Genomic DNA, 15,231 nt, shown 5'->3' on the forward strand with positions numbered 1-15,231 from the left:
ACTTAGCTTTTTTTCATTATTTATAGATTATTATGATCGTATTTTACTGGTCTGACCCACTTTAGATTGAACATCCTTGATTGTTCATATCTTAAGTGTAATTTTTACATTTCACAAATTCCTCCCAGGGACCGGATTGAACCCTTTTGCGGGCCAGTTTTGGCCCCCGGGCCAGGTGTTTGACACCTGTGTGCAAGATAAACAACTGCAAAGTCTGTTGTTGAAATTGTGGCGTGCCAATTTGCGCAATAGTGTATCAGTGTAAAGCTCTGGTAAAAAAAAAAAATGTTTTCATGACTGTTAGGGCAGAACAGATCTAGGCCTGAGGTAAGTGAGGATCCTGCCAAGAACAAATGTTCCACGCACTGCCTCGCCCATTTTAGGGGGAACTGTTTTCCATATTCAAACTATTGTTTGCACTGTAAATAATCAATTTATATCACCCTGCATTTCAGATGATTGGATAACAGGCTGATTCTCTTCGCTTCTGGACAGTAATGCCCCTCCTCTTAGCTTTTTTCACACCTCTGCCCTCTCTTTGTGTTGATTCTGTGTCCAGGGTGTCCAGGACTATTAACGGCTTTGCTTTCCAGGTACTTGACAGAGTGTGAATTATGATAATAGCTTCTGGCAGGAGAGAAAATAAGAGCAGTTATTAAAATTAATGTGCTGCCGCTGCTGCGTCTCTTGCAGTCCATGGAGGAGGAGTTGGAGTTGAGCTGAGCTGCACTGGGCCCATTCAACATGGATCCTCCATCCACCTCTCTTCAACAGGCCTTTACTGTGTATGTGTCTATTTTTTCATTCATGCACATGTGTCATCCCTGCTTAATTTCAAATCCAAGTGGAAAGGAACTTGGCTTTTTTCACATGCAGGTTCTTGGGCAATGATCAGAGTGTCTTATTTGTCCAATGCGCCCCGTGCCAGCTGGCTTTTGAGTCCAGAAAACCCTGAGGGCCCCAGTCTGCGTTGTGTCTTAACATGGTCCGCTAAGTTTCAAACAGACGCCACACTGTACTGCAGCCCAGGCCCGTCCTCATTCCCTACTTTGAAGTGGGAATCCTTGCACTTAGCACATTCTAACGTCATCATAATTCGGTTTTGATGGGATCTAAATGCTGTTACACTGGGCCCTGTTGGCTCCTTCTGAACTACATGTTTTATTCGCACTGTTTCCCCACAGTAAACATGACCTCTGGCACTCATTCGGCCACCAAAGATGCACTGACTGACTAGTGACACAAAAAGTCTGTTTTTATGTGTATTTATAGTCTTCCATTTGGTACAATTTATTACAAGCTGAAGAGACTCTTACAGTTTCATTTCTAATGGATGTTGACACTGGTTGTTGATTGACAATTTAGACCCCCTGAAAGCCATAATGACAAAATATTGGGGAAAAAAATGTCATTTGCAATACTTCTTTTAAAGGCTTACCATATGTAGTGTCCCTGATTCCAGTGATTATATGTACAGAACATACAGAATATCCAATTTTTTTGTGTTTTTTTTTATTATATGTGGTGTTATGGCAAATAATCCACAGTCCTAACTGTTTCTAGTTAAAGGTCCAGTATGTAAGATTTATGGGGAATTAGGAGGATCTAATAGCAAAAAAAAAAGATTATTTTACGAGGCAAGACATTTAGAACAAGTTCTTATGCACTATGTTAACCTTTTCATGCATAGTGGTCACTGCAGTGGACAGTTGTTCTCCAGCTGTTCTCTTGTATATTCATGGATTTTGTTGTTTTAGTTCCATATCAGCCAACACATTGGACACTCACACTGCAAAAATCTCAATCTTACCAAGTATATTTTTCTTATTTCTAGTCCAAATATCTCATCACACTTAAAATCAGACAGAATCACCTAAAGAGGAACTTCTCAGTGACATATAAGAACTGATTTTTAGACAATCGATCTGGAAAATCTGATTTCAAGAAATCTTACCAAGATAATTTTCACTTGTTCCACTGGCAGATTTTTTTTTGCTTGAATTAAGCAAAAAAAAAAAAAAAAACTCTTTAGCTGATTCTGTCTTACTTGAAGTGTGATGAGATATTTTGACTAGAAATGAGAATAATACACTTGGTCAGATTTAGATTTTTGCAGTGCATGCACCATCGCATACACTGCAATTCATACTGTTACTGCAACTTTACTGTTCTGTATAAACCTGATCTGCACTAACATGTTTGAGTGGAAATCAGTTGCTAGTTATTGTTATTAAACTGTAATTAACAGGGTTTTTTTTTTTTTTAATTTTTTTTTTTTTGCATATTATCTCCATGAAGTGAGTAATGACTAGTATTAGTGTATGTTTAAAATGTGAGAAAACATCAGATTAGCTCCAGTAAAAGTTTTTATTTCATAGTTTTCACAGTTTATCAGTAAATACGTTTCTTTGCTTCAAAAATTTAATGCATGGTGTGCAGCTGAGTGGACATTTTTGCAACTCCATGAAAAATGGATTCATAAAAACTATTACAATTGCGTTGTTTTTTTTAATGCCTCGAATAAAAACGCTCAGGAAAAAAAAAAATCTTGACTACAACTCTCTCAATTCATGCATGAAAGGGTTAACATACACAACCTGGCCCCACACCAATATTTCACTGGACCTTTAACTTTGATCGGGGCACACATTCAACGTGGCATCATTTCAATAAACTCTGACAATGTCACATTTATTTCCGTCATTTTATTTTTCCACACAAAACGTTGTTAACACTGCCCCACAGGCTTCTACTGATGGGGAATCATTTCCCCCTCCTCTCTTCTTGCCCTGATGCGTCCGTCGCTCTAGAACAGGGTCAGTCTGGACTCATCAGACCATATGACCTTTTCCCACTCAAACACAGTCCAATCTTTATGCTCTCTATCAAACTGATGGTTGTTTAAGAATTGAGAAGCTGCTCACTGCATTAGTTAGGGTTAAACTGTTTGTTGAAGCCAAAACATGTTAATCACTGCAGTAATTATCCAATGGAAGGATCTGAACTATTTCCTTTTTTTATTTGGGCCAGGCAGTATGATAACCATAATACTGTTTTCATTATTGTGCAGTTATGTGTAAGTGAGAATTGTTGCATTTTGCACTTTAGAGTTAGCTGCATTCAATAAACACTGATTGTCATGACCTATTTACACATTAACCCTTTCATGCATGAATTATGAGAGCCATCAAGATCAAGATTTTTTTCCCCAGTGTTTTTATTCCTCTTTAGGCATTAAAAAACATAATGCGATTGAATATTTTTTTATTAACCTATTTTTTGTGAGATTGCAAAAATGTCCATTCAGCTGGACATCATGCATTTAATTTTTGAAGCAAAGAAACATGTTGTTAGTGTGCTCTTTTGTTGGAAGCTCCAAGAATAAGTCCGGATTTGTCTCTCTCATTTTTTTAAAAATATATTTTGACTTGATCTGATCACAGACAAAGGATTACTTAGTACTAAGGATCCACCCTAAGGAAGAAATGTATGCTGACCAAGATGTTACAACCAACCAACTGTTGTTGTGTGAGCGGCCTGGCCTTACTGCTAATGATTTTAGCATTGGTGATGTGTGTTAAACAGTGTTGGGAATAACGGTGTTAAAAATAGCGGTGTTACTAACGCTGTTATTGTTTTCCAGTAACAGGTGATCTAATGAATTACTATTTGAAATGTTCCAACGCCGTTACCGGCAGTGAAATGTGGTGCGTGACTATGCACTGAGATCTAACAGCTGTTATCTGTCCTGACTCGCTCAGACAGGCACCAGAGGTGTGACGTTCACGGATGAGTCGAGTCTTTTGAACGGCTCTTTTCAGTGAACGATAAGAACCGATTCGTTACGAGCTGTTCGTTTACGAGCTGTTCTCATATTCAGATTACCCACACTGCCTTCATGCTTCACCTGTGTGTCCATGAGTCTGAGTTGTCCACGCCCCCTTCACCTGAACCACTAATGACATCTGCGAGTTTGAGTTGTCCCAGTACGCCACAGGCACCTGAACGCAGCTACGAGCACAGCTAATTTAGGGAAGGAGTTATCAGCTACTTTAGGGGAGGAGTTATCAGCAAATTTAGGGGAGGAGTTATCAGCAAATTTAGGGGAGGAGTTATCAGTGACAGTCTGACTGACTGGACTGAAGACATTTACCGCTGGATCAGGGAGGAGCGACTGGACAAAGTGCAGATGTGGGATTAACTGGAGGAGCATCTGCTTCTATAAATGCACATATGCACTGATGTGGTGGAAAAGCCTGGCCCTGGTGGACCCCAGCCGGACCCTGGTGGACCCCAGCCTCACCCCAGTCCTGGTCTTGAGTACCTGTCTGCTGTTCTACTCTATGAAACTGACCTGTGAAACATGCTCAGAAATCAGTTTCCTTTTATATATTTGAAGATTTTTCAAAAAAGTAATGCTATAATTACTTTCCCTGGTAAGTAATTATATTTATGAAAGAGTAATTCCATTACTAACTCAATTAATTTTTTGGGGAAAGTAACTATAATTAATTACTTTTTTAAAGTAATTTGCCCAACACTGGTGTTAAACATGGAAAGCCTGTCTGTTACTGGTTTTATTTTTAGTCAGGGATGGTGTACATGAGGCCTATTGTTCTTGTCTGTTACTTCACTGTGTTGTTTTCAAGAACTGATTTAGAAGTCACATGGGATAGTAAAGGCATCCACTGAATCACTGGGGAAATGGTGTCATTTCAGCCTGATGGAGGCTTGATGTCAAAACATCTGTTTCTTAATCTGTCATAAAGACACAGTTAAAGAGGCATCTGGTCCAAATGCCTGTGCTGTTTTACATTAGTAAATGTTAGATGGGATTAGAATGAAAACAAAAGTAAATAATTACGGATTGTGGGTGTGGACTTGTGGTTCTTTTTCGGTAAATAAAAGTCATTGAGGTTAGAAGTGATGATCGAATGCTATGTCCTTATTTCATAATAAGCTTCAGCTTCAACACGTCTGGCTTCACAAAGCCACAAATAGCAAATGTTTGTGCAGAAATGGTAACAGTTATCGTTCTGTTTTTGAGGCATTCTGGAGCTGTTTCCCCGTCATGCACCGTTAACTTAAATTCCTTTCAGCTGTGCAGCTCCTTCGTATCCTTTGTGCATTGTGTTGAAAGTAGAACTGCTGTGAACACACTACAGATCTGCGTTGAGTAGACACAGGATGTTCTTAAACCTGCGTGAAGCTGGCCCCTCACCCAGTGAATATCTCTGGATAAAATAGTCTCATTTGTTTGTGCTGGTTTGTGCCGTTAACATTTTCGTTTGTGCTATTATAGTTATCAAGTTATTAACAATTCTTTTATAGGTCATTCTGAGGTCAGATAGCCCCCCACTTGCTCCAAATTTAACCGAAATGGTGGCATTTGTTTGTGCTGGTTTGTGCAGTTAAAATTTCCGTTTGTGCTGTTATGGTTTTATAGATATTACAAGGTTTATTTTTAGCCGATGACGTCACACAGCCCCTCAAAAAACGCACCCAAATAGACAGAAATAGGGTGAAAAAAGACGAGCGTGGACCAAAACATAACCTCTAGAATCTAGTTTGTGCTTCAACTGTTTTTAATGCATTTTAATGAACAGGAAACACGGACAAAACCATTCTTGTAGTTTACTTGGAGCGGAGGGAGACGGGGTTAATGCTAACGGCACAAATGAAGCACAAATACCACCATTTCGGTAGATTTGGAGCAACTGGGGGGCTGGCTGACCTCAGAATGACCTTTCAAAGAATTGTTAATAACTCCATAACCATAATAGCACAAATGAAAATTTTAACAGCACTAACTAGCACAAACACAACCACTTCTGCTCGATTTTGAGGAAATGGGGGGCTGTGTGATGTCATCATCTGAAAATAAATCTTGTAATATCTATAAAACCATAACAGCACTAAGGAAAATTTTAACTGCACAAACCAGCACAAACAAATGCCACCATTTTGGTTAATTTTGGAGTAAGTGGGCGGCTGGCTGACCTCAGAATGACATATAAAAGAATTGTTAATGACTCAAAAACTATAATAGCACAAATGAAAATTTTAATGGCACAAACCGGCACAAACCAGCACAAACCAGCACAAGCGAATGAGACTATTTCCCCAGAGATTTTCGTTGGGTGGGGGGCCAACTTCACGCAGGTTGTTCTTAACCCCCTGAATGCACTGGAACTGTCAGTAGTGGAGGATGTGAAGGACAGACTGGGGATGGTCGGAACACTTCTGTTTCACTCATTTTCTGAGTTACAGCTCACAAACATAGAAAGGTAGAAGAATATAGAGGTCATGATGTCTGGTGTTCCTGTGTTAGAACCTACTGTGTACACACTGGGGTACATTTGAACAGTTGGAAAAAAAGCCACAACATGAAATGTCCCAAAAGAGCTTTACTGAGGGAAAAGAACTGCTTCAAGTACTGCAGAACAAAGCATAAAAAATTATAAAGAAATATGTTACGGTTTCAAAGGAAATTGACATTTTTTATTTCATTTTCACTACAAAAGAAAAGGTAAAAATGATGCTTTTATTTCTGTGACTTGTGCTTAACAATTGTTTCCTCCAAGAACATCTATGCAGCATTACAAAGCTTCACAGTTTGACACCATGGCCGTAGTACAATGGATTGCAATATATTTCAATTATGTGTGTATGTGTGTAAAGAACCTCTCGGCCTGTCAAAAAACAATGTATAGGTGTGCATAGGTGTGTGTGTGTGGCTATCAAATTAATGTAAAGAATTACATTTTTACGTTCTGAAAATCACGAAAAATGGCTAAATTGTAAAAATTATGATTTTTCTTCTGAAGACATTTCTTACACAACAACAATACTAAATTTGTCCTGTTCTCTTTCTCATGTATGACATAGTTTTACTGAAGAAAACTTTAATAATCTTATTTGTGTTGTTGTCCTGACATCTACAAGTGAACAGAAATGCAATTGAGTTTGAGTTTTTGGGCCACATCACTCAGTGCTTTGTGTAAAATTAGCTGCTGTAGTAGCATCATGGTTCAATATTATAACAGGGAACCTTTTATCTGACAAACTTAAATGTTGTATAATTTAACATACAATTTTTATCTACAAGAATATTAGTACTAAACAAAATATAATCTTGGATGGAAATGTAACTTTTTTACCTCAAATTTGTTTTTTCCCCCTAGAATCTGCATATGTTTCTTCCCCATCCAGCATGTCCACGTGGGCTCCAGAAGGGTTACAACTGGGCTGCATAGAAGGGTCCCATTTGGGTTTGTCCGCAGTTTCCATGGTGACCGCACATGTTTGCCCATATCAGAATCAGAGACCTGAATATCTCATATTATTTATTATTTATATTTATCTTTCATGTCATTTGCACGACTTAAATTCTATGTTTTACAAATATCTTAGTTTGCAATACTTTTTATTTTTTAATGTAAATAATTGTGCCCTTTACTGATGTTTGTTGTTGTTTTTCTGATATTTGTTGTCTGTAAATTCTTGCACTAAACCTGAGAGCTTTACCTCAATTTCGTTGTACTTGGTGCAATGACAATAAAAAGATTCTGATTATGATATGGGCAAACCCATGTGGGGTCACCATGGAAACTGCAGACAAACCCACATGGGACCCTTTAGGGATGCACCGATACCACTTTTTTCCAGACCGAGTACTTCCATTTGAGTACTTGCCGATACCGAGTACTTAATAATCCCATTCCAGTTGTTCGTTCCTTTTGTAAATGTGCTTTATTGTCGTTGTCATTAGTCTGACTGGAACAAAGTGCTGCTACTGACATTTAATGTGTTGGAATGCATGTTTGTCAATTAATCCACCAGGGGGCGCCGGTCTGAATTAACCATACTGGACAAATACCACGAAGAAGAGGAAAGTTTAATGAAGAAGAAGAAAGTCAGGAATAACAAACATGGAGACAACAGAGGGAACACTACTGTGATACTAATGTTGCAGCGTTTTCTCTGGTAAGGTTTAAAAGTTTAGCTTCAGCAGGAAGAGAAAAGACAAATGAAACAGAAGTTTGGTTTTCACTTCCTCTGGCGGTGGTCTGCACTGCTTCATACCAAGGTTCTAATAGTCATAATTCTTCATACCAGTGGCGATTTCTCACAGACTGCAAGGGAAGCCCGGCATCCCCTGAAATTCTGAAAATTAAATGGTTAAATGTGTACGATTGTGTTGACATTTTATTGACTATAAATGTGTTGGAACACGTTCATCTCAAGGACGAGTTGGTTCAGAATCAGCCTTATCCCAAATCAGTGGACTGGATGTTGTTCGCTTCTCCTCCATTCCCGTGTCTGTGTTTTCTCATTCGGTCTCTGCTCAGTGCATTTGTCTGTAGACGCTGAGCGTCCATGCACTTCAATGGGACTGAGTGGAACTGTTTTTTTCATTGACTTAAAACTGACGATAATTGGATAAATGCCACAATGTTGTCCCGCCCCCGGATGCCGGGCATCTCTGGGGGTGAATGGAGCTGTGGGCGGAGCTCGGCCGGGCTAGACGCCAGCGTTACATGTGCCGATTGGAGGATCAGTCCAAAGGCTGAATCCCGTTTGATTGACAGGTATTTTGAGATCTGCTCCTTCACTGACACAGTTCAGTTCAATACTGTCACACATTCTGCTGTGAAATCAGAGAAACCAAATGAACTGTTCATTTACTGACCTGGAAAGAAAACACACATTGGACTTCCTTGTTTCAATTTAACATAACTTCAATGTTTTCTTGTTTAGTTGGTACAATAAGGTCACTGACCATTTTCTTAAAAAGGAACGGAAGGATGAATTTATGTTTAAATAACTTGACTTTTTTTTTTTGATGTAAGCCGACAATGAGCTTCCCCTGTCTGAAAGACGAGCAGCCGCCACTGCTTCATACTAACCATGTAGCATTAAGGAGACGTAGATAAACACTGACCCCTATTTTTTCATCCTAGATTGGTGAGATGGTTCCAACCAGAACTGGTCTCCTTTACTGCTCATTTGCAAAATGTTCCCGCCCAGTGCTGCTACTCCTGCTGAAGGTCATTTTGAGGAGCAGAAACACTGAGGCACACTACAGGTACCAACTGCCATGAGAAACGTGCCTCTCAGTTTTGACTTAACTGTATTTAACGGCATTACTGTCACATCACCTGTCTGTTTATATTACTGACTGCTGCAGTTGTGCAAACACCCAGTACATGTACATCTGCACACACATTATTTCATGACTCAAACAACGCTATGATAAGAATCTAACAGTATTAGTCACCCCTGGGAGCGGAACAGCAGGGGCTTCTGGTTGCATAAGCCTCTCTGATCATCACCGGTCCGTCATGTTTTCCGACTGTGGGAGAATGACTGGACTGTAGAAGGAATTGTTTGTGTTTTCCGTGTGAAGCTTCCAAGCTGCTGGCAGTAGAAGGAGTCTGACACAAGGCTCTTGAGAAACACCAGGATGCCATTTTGCCTGAGTGACTGGTTGCGGCTGTGTTTTTTGGATCTGTGTTTTCTTTTTGGCCTGTTGCAGTGCCTCAGCCTGTGTGGAACTGTGTTCCAGATGGATGGTCCAAACAGGCCCTGGACGCTGCGCTGGAAGCTCAATGTTGGGAAGAAAGTCCATTGGTCCGTATAAGGGTGCTGTTTATTTCCTGGATAGAAGTAGAATATTTACTGGTTAGTTCAGCGTTTCCCAACCAAGGTTATCATCGTTAATGAAAATGAACGAAATGACGAAAACTAGAATTGTAAAAACATTTTCGTTAACTGAAATAAAACTATAATTAAAAGAAAAAACGATAACTAACTGAAACTGTATTGTGTGTTTACAAAACAAACTAAAACATATAAAAGTTATGGATGAAATTCCGTTTGTTTTCGTTTTTGTCAATGTCATTGAAATGAAATAGTTTTATTTTGCACGAGCAATTTTAGCTAGCGGCACCATACGACACTTGACGGTCCATCACTTGTGTTCACTTGTGGTTTCCAGTCGTCTTCTGGTCCCCACTCTACCTGGAAACATGGAGACTAAAGTTGGGAGAAAGCAGCAGAGTCCTGTCTGGGATTTATTTGAATACAACGGAGAAGAAGAGAAAAGAGACGACAAAACTAAAAAAACTTAAACTAAGCACAGAAAAAAAACTAAAACTAATTAAAACTAGCAAACCTGCTCCAAAAATGAATTAAAACTAACTGAATTAGAGAAAAAAGTCAAAACTAAATAAAACTAAACTATAATGAAAAATCCCAAAAGTATTAGAACCTTGTTCCCAACCTTTCTGAGCCACGGCACATATTTTACATTAGGCACACCACCAAAAAAAATTTCACAAAAAACATATTTATTGAAATATAATGCAAACCTTGTCTCAATTTACGTCCTCAGTGTGAAACCTGGGCCTGTTTAGTTGAACACAAAGCTGATATTTTTGCAGGAATTGAAGAAAGACACACATGAATCCTCCTCAATAGCTTTGAGTGTCTTTTCTGGGGGGGCATCGGGGGTGCACAGGCAACATTGTCGCAGGTCGTTTGGAACAAGAAAGCTGAGAGGGATGCATCAGCGACCCTTGGACAGACCCCCAGATTGAGGGCTGTTTAGTAGTATGGGAGGCTTATCACTCCCCAACCCGATGCCCGGGGTTCGTGGGTAACTCGCATAACTAACACGCATCACTAGTGAGGGGGGGCTTCATCAACAGAACGCACCGCATCAGGGCCGGTTCACTTTCACTTTTATTTAACAAAGGTGCACAGGAGACTGTTGTTGTAGAGTGGATCACTGGTGTGTGCAGGTGTATGTATCTATATGACACTACTCACTTACAGAACCAATCAGATGAAATTGGTTAATTTTCCATGGTACACCTGATGATTTGTCACGGCACACTAATGTGCCACGACACACTGGTTGGGAAACACTGGGTTAGTCATATACATACAGTGGCTCCTCACCAGCAGTTTAATACACATCATGAAAGAAAAGCAAATTCACAGAGAAGCTAACTAGCTTGCATAATAGTTGCATTACGCTGCCATTTGAACATTTCAACACGAAAAAATCTAGTTGGCACAGTCATAATTCTGTTGATTAAAATGTCTCTTTTATTAAAATGTCTACTAAAATTTCTCACTGTTCATACAGTCCTGAACAAAATCTGAAGACCGGGAAAAATTACAAGATTATGTAATCAGGCTGTAAGTAGAGATGTAACGATTACCAGTATAAGGATAAACCACGGTAAAATTCCCAACGGTTAGTATTACCAATAAAATTCTAATAATCGTGATAACCCAGTTTGATTACCACACTTTGGAAACTAATGGTACTGCTCATTTCCTGGAGAAGCAGCATCTGTCTGTCTGTCTGTCTATCTATCTATCGTCCTATCTATCGATCTATCGTTCTATCGTTCTATAGTTCTGAAACTCAAACAACTCAGACTTTATCTGGAAAATGGTCAAACAGTGTCCATAAGGTTCCATCTTTAATGCACATTTGTGTATTTGATTGTTTACATGTTAATATTTTAATGTTTCTGCAACAGAAGATACATTGTGGCTATTATGTAATTTTATTTATTTATTTATTTATTTTTCAAAATACAGTTTGGTTCAATTATTTCAGTGTGTGTATTAGTACTTTTTGAACATTTTGAGCACAGTTTCAACAATATCACAATAATAATGATAACCGTGATTATTTTGGTCACAATAACCGTGATATGAAATTTTCATATCGTTACATCCCTAGCTGTAAGTAGAGCTTCAAAATGCAAAAAGAAGAAAAAGGAGCAAGAGACAAAAAGAAGAGTAGACAATTTCCTGAAAAGTGCATTTGAACTCAAACAGGCTGTTAGCGCTGTTTGTTCCCCGCCTCACTCAAAGGGAGCTGGAAGAAACAGAAAAGGAAGCTAAGCAGTCACAGGGGTGCCAGAACTAAGCAGTTCCAAAAAATGGATGAACATGATTTTTTCAGATATCTCCAGCTCCGTCATTACTTTGTAAAGGAAATACAATGTTCTATGGCAGAGACTCCCTCTCACCAAATTCAAATACTGGTGGACGCCTATAAAGGTTCCAGTAACAAAAACGTCACTGGTAAAATTTATACAGCTTTGAATTCAAAAGACAATGAGATATATTTTCACGAAAAAATCAGTGGGAGAAGGACCTGCACGAGGAAATACCAAATGAGATCTGGTCAGAGGGATGGAAATCTCCAAACTGTACTACAAACTCACTATCATGGAGGGGTTTGTGTTGGAAATGTCTGGGCCATTTCTTTATTACACCTGTACGAAAGTCACATTTTTCTGGAGTTCATTTTTCCTGCTGGAGGGAGTGTGGTTCACTGGAGGCAGATCGAACACGTGTTCTGCTCCTGTTTTGGTTTTGTCGGCTTTTGGGGAGAGAAAATTAAACTGATGTATTCAGTTTTTGGTGTTCATTTTGATATGTCATTGGCTACTTTGTTTTTTAGCATTCCCCCAGAGGAATTATGGGAAAGTGACATATATCTGTTTAGAACACTGCTTGCCGCAGGCAAAAAAGCCATCACCAAATATTGGCTTAAAAAGGACCCTCCCTCAATTTCCTTGGTGATTAAAAATTGTCAACCAGATCCATTCAATGGAAATGATGACATACAGTCTCCGCCTACAACAGCACAAGGGTGTGAAGTCCTGGAAAAAATGGGACTTTTTCATTCAATCTGTGGACAGTAAACAGTCTGTAAATGTCTGAATGGACCTGGGACCATTTCTGTTTGTTTTGTGCCTTATATTAAAACAATAGAAAATAAAGTACCAAAAAAAAAAAAAAGGATGAACATCATTTGGAAGAGAACGTGCTCCAGTTTCATGCTGGCTCAAACGTCATTGTGGCCTGATGTAGAATAGGCCGCCTGTGGTCAGCGTTGTGTTGACAGTGACGAGTCGGAAAGAAATGCAATGTAATGGCAAGTCATATATTTGTGTAAGTTTGTGTCCTTGGTAGATGCAACATTTCTATCTATCGTTGGCTGAAAGAGTTTGGGAACCGTGAACATGAACGCTAAAGCCTGTTCCATGTGGCTCTGCTGTTAACCACCTGACGGCTCAGTGAAAGGACGGCCTTACAGCTTTAGTTCCAGCAGCTGTGGACGAGGCAGCGCGCACACGTGCAGTAACCGCTCTGATTTCTTTATATCAACATCTTAACCACACTGTTCTTGCTATTTCAGCTGTGTCGTTATCCAAGTGGTTGAGCGCTGCAGCTTGTACTCAGGTTAAATGCTTCTTTTAGATTTTGCTCAGTGTGGAAATTTTAACTTTTATATGTAACTGCACTGTAGGCCAAACATGGTCCAGCCTGCTGTATAAACTGCCAAGGGGCTTGTTGCTGTCTGCATGAGGGCCCATATACAGGAGGCTACAGTGCGTCTGCTGTTTGTGCAGGTGTGCTGCAGTATTACGTCTGATTATGAAATATGCGGGACATTCATAGCCTTTGTTTTTTCAACCATTTGCTCTGTTCAAAAAGCCCCCATTTGAGAGTCAAAGAAAACAGCATGATTTCCGACCCGGGTCAATTTTGTGGTGAAGCCTACCCCCCCACCCCCCAAAACACCTCCTTCATTTTCTCAAGCTGGTAAAGCTGAAGGCAGAGGGCCACAGTCAGAATGTATTTATAGACCTACCTTTGATGTGCACAATGACAGATGACATTTCCAATGCACGACCTGAAGCTGAAGCCAACCTCCAAACTGGAAAAGTGTGATCTGGTACTGTCGCTGGCATCAGACCAGGTGTGTCACTCCAAAAGCTCAAGTCAGGCCACCTGTGATTTTGTGGTAAATAATGCTTTGGGCTACTACATTCTAATACCAGATCACCTTTTGATTATTGGAACCATCTGATTCAATGTATAAGAAAATATCTAAGACAAGTTCATTCATTCATTCATTTTCTGAACCCGCTTTATCCTCACCAGGATCACGGGGGTCGCTTGGAGCCTCTCCCAGCTACTTACGGGCGAAGGTGGGGTTCACCCTGGACATTTTGCCAGTTCATCTCAGGGCTGAACACATAGAGACAGACAATCGCTGTCACATTCACACCTATGGGTGATTTAGATAACCCATTAACCTATCAGTGCATGTGTTTGGATGGTGGGAGGAGCCAGAGTACCTGGAGAGAACCCACGCAGACACGGGGAGAACATGCAAACTCCACACAGAAAAGTCCCACCCCCCATCGACTGGTGTTGGAATTGATCCCAGGACCTTCTGTCTGTGAGGCACCAGTGCTAACCACTGCACCACTGTGTCACCCGAGACAAGTTAATACTATAGTATTTTTTTTTTTAACACAATGTAGTCTTTCTTTCTTTCTTTTTCTTTCTTTATTTCCACTTTACAATAGATTATCAGTCAAGTGCTGACTGTAACTGAACAGTTGGTCAAGAAAAAAGTTTTATTTATGAACAGAAGCTCAAAAACTCTTTATTTTTTCATTTGTTTATTTTGAGCATTTACAGAATACATGCAAATTCAAATTAAAAAAAGAAATCATTCATGTATACTCGAAAAGGAGTGGGAAGAAGAAAAACTTATTTAATCCCACCCCCATTCTCATCATCAAATAACTGAACATAACAGTTTAAATACTCACTCCTGTCCTTTGACTTCAAGCCAGAACAATGAACAAGCGGTTAGTATTACCGTTTAAATTCTAATTCTCATGATAACCGTGTTTGATTACCGCACTTTTAGGGGAAAAAACCCTATGTAAAGATCTACTTTTATGTCAAATATTTGAGTATAGTTTTAATTTATTACAATTTTAATTTTCTATACCTAATATTTGGAACCAATATTCACTTTTAAAGTCTTTGAAAAGGTTCGTTAAGCATCTGTGTGTTTATGCAACAAATTCTATACATTTTTCAAATTGGATTTTATATATTTTTTGTGTGTTTTTTGTCCTTTTATGTTTTTATAGTAGGTTAAAGTGAAAACATAATAGACAGATATAGATGAAGTTGTGCTGAAAAAACAGATCCTAAACATGGGTATAGTAAACGTGTTTCTATAGTATATAAAGGCCAAATCAACAGGACTGAAAAATGGACAAAATAGGCTCAGACCACTAAGGGTTAATATTTGAATGTTTCTGCAACAGAAAGGACATTGTGCCTATTATTTTATTTGTTTTGTTGTTTTTTTTTCCAAAATACAAC

Source organism: Sphaeramia orbicularis, chromosome 22 (assembly GCF_902148855.1).
Source record: "Sphaeramia orbicularis chromosome 22, fSphaOr1.1, whole genome shotgun sequence".
In the NCBI taxonomy this organism is placed as follows: Eukaryota; Metazoa; Chordata; class Actinopteri; order Kurtiformes; family Apogonidae; genus Sphaeramia; species Sphaeramia orbicularis.